Consider the following 3,308-nt stretch of genomic DNA (forward strand, 5'->3'; position numbering starts at 1 on the left):
ACAGATGGGTTTTAATTTCCCCAAATACTTCCATCCCTCTTAATGAATTTCTGAAGGGCATCCGCTTGATACTGAGCTCCACTTTTTTTAATTTTAACAACAAAATTTACAAACAAACTTATGGCACCCCCATGGGCTCTCCTTTATCCCCATTGATTGCTGACTTAGTACTACAGGACCTTGAAATCAGTGCGTTAGATAGACTACCTTTTAGGTTACCTTTTTATTACCGTTATGTGGACGATATCATTTTAGCTGCACCTAACAATTCTATAAATTTTATCAGTGACGTTTTTAATTCCTACTATGAGAGACTAAAGTTTACTGTGGAAGTTGGTTTGGACAATCGGATTAATTTCCTCGATTTAACTCTGATTGTGAAAAATAACACTATCACATTTGACTGGTTCCAGAAACCTTCTTCTTCAGGTAGACTATTAAATTATCATTCCCACCATCCGATATCGCACAAAAAAGGGACCATTATAAGTTTAACGGACAGAATTTTTTTACTTTCTCATCCTGAATTTCATAACAAGAATTTTACAATTGCAATCAATATCCTACTTAATAACTGTTTTCTTATCAATTTTATTTTTTCGACTATACATAATAGGCTTAAGTTTTTAATTCATAAAAAATCTAGTGACTTTAATTTAATTAGTAATTGTTCAAACAATATTTATGACAATAATGACTTCAAGACTTTTTTTACCATTCCTTACATTCCTTCGGTTTATAAAGATTTTAACTCCATAGCCAGAAGCTTCAATTTAAAATTATCATGTTCAATTCCTAACAATCTAACACAATTCATACGGACGGGGAAAGACAGTTTAAATAAATTTTCACATTGTCAGGTTGTTTACATGATATCATGTCGAGATTGTGAGAAAACTTACGTGGGTCAGACAAAAAGACAGCTTAATACTAGAATTAAAGAACACAAGAATGACATAAAAAAGAGCTGTTCCCCCTCTGTTATATCCAAACATAAATTGGATTTTTCTCACGATTTTGACTGGGACAATGTGAGAATTCTGGACGGAGAACCTTCTTATGGAAAGAGATTGATATCCGAAATGGTGTTCATAAAAAGACAACGTGCAGGCTTGAACAATCAAAATGACACAGAACGGTTACCTGACTCTTATCTCCCCATTATTAATTTGTTTCCCCCGTTATAATTGTATCGTTTTTCTTTTCATATATTAATTCCTGTCTTCCCCTCCTAGGTACTTATACCCTCCCCTCCATACTCCTTGTTCTTTCCGTCCTCCCCTTCTCCACCGCCCTCTCACTAATCTTTCATCGCTTGAATTTATCGTTATTCTATCACGTACATTGAGGTTTCAACCATCACATTATATGGTTCTAAGTTTTTTCTCCTACCTCGTTCCATCTTGTGTGGATGAGCTTTCTACTATGTTTAACACAAGTATGTAAAAATTGTTTCTTTTTTCTGTTTTTTCTGTTTGCGCTCAATTTGTAACGGGAATTTTCTCATTTGGCTCTTTTTTATTACAGTTTAATGTGGTTTTAACTACTCTTCAGTTTATTATGTCAATTTTACTTCGTTTTTTGTATTTAATTTTTGCGTTGCGTATTTATTGAATTTTGTAATAACATTGATAAAGGCCTGATGACAGGCTGAAACGTTTGTTCTTTAATGTATTGTTCAATGGTTATAAATTAATACACGATAACCTTCGCACGAATATCTGGCTGTTGGCTCTTTACGCTCCTATCAAATTTATTGATTTTAACAATCATCAGAGCCTGATACATCTATAATTTTTAGTGATTTTATATATAAAATTGAGGTCAAGATAATAATTTGCTTAAAAATATTTTAATAAATAATTAATATTAGGTCGCATACCTGTATTTAAAACTATGTTGATTCAATTCACCATTATTGAGGTCTATACTGGTGATCACTTATGTGATTGTGATAAATTGCAGTTGCGGAGTTAATCTCAAGTCACCATGTTCTCAACTGTGAGTTGATGTTACATTTTAAAATTAAAGACCCGAAGGCATGTAATACTAGGAAATAAGGGAGAGGGAATCAAAGGAGAAGGGGCAACCACAATCCCAGCCAGTAAGGCGAAAAAACAACGGTTTGGCGGCTCATAACAACGTTATCAATGAAATAATAGAAATTTTTAATTCGTTTCATGAAAGAATTAAATTTACATGTGAACGAGCTAACAAGGGACATTTGAGTTTTTTGGACGTAGAATTGATTGTAGAAGGTGACAACATTATTACCAAATGGTACCATAAACAGACTTTCTCGGAGAGGTACCTAAATTTTCTTTCTCAACATCACATATCACATAAGAGAGGAGTTATCTTTGGAATGGTTGATAGTAGTATAAGACTTTCTCATCCACGCTTTCTTCAAAATGATCTTAATAACATCATTAATATCCTACGGAATAATAATTACCCTCTTCCATTTATTTTTTATAATATAGAAGAAAGACTAAAATATTATTCTTTTGGCAACAAAAGAATACAAGGTGGAGAGAGTGGAGTGTCAGAGGACCGTAGAAATAAGTTTTTTACTATTCCATACGTTAGAGGCATATCTAAGAAATTTACGTCCATGAGTAAGAAACATGGTTTTAGAATGTCTTATGCTAGGGAATGTGATATGAGGTACTTCATAAAGAGACACAAAGATATTTTAGAAAAATTTTTACATTGTGGTGTAGTATACAAGATTTCTTGTGTGGATTGTGAGGCAACTTACATAGGTCAAACAAAGAGAAGGTTGGAAACTAGGATTAAAAAGCATAAAAATGATATTTAAAAAAAGCACTTCTCCTTCAGTTATTTCTCAACATCGGTTAGAATTTAATCACCAAATGAATTGGGAAGGAGTTAGCATTGTAGATAATGAAAAATCATATGTGAGAAGACTAACTTCAGAAATGATAAACATAAAAAGACAGTCACACGGTCTAAACAAACAAAGATGACACTGATTTGCTTTCTGATTCTTATATTCCTATTTTCAACTTATTGCCTACTCTATAGTTTAGAAAAATAATATTTTTTGTTTTACTGGCTGGGATTGTGATTGCCCCTTCTCCTTTGATTCCCTCTCCCTTATTTCCTAGTATTACATGCCTTCGGGTCTTCAATTTTAAAATGTAACATTAACTCACAGTTGAGAACATGGTGACTTGAGATTAACACCGCAACAGCAATTTCTCACAATCACATAAGTGATCACCAGTATAGACCTCAATAATGGTGAATTGAATCAACATAGTTTTAAGTACAGGTATGCGACA

Source organism: Linepithema humile, chromosome 3 (genome assembly GCF_040581485.1).
Source record: "Linepithema humile isolate Giens D197 chromosome 3, Lhum_UNIL_v1.0, whole genome shotgun sequence".
Taxonomy (NCBI): domain Eukaryota; kingdom Metazoa; phylum Arthropoda; class Insecta; order Hymenoptera; family Formicidae; genus Linepithema; species Linepithema humile.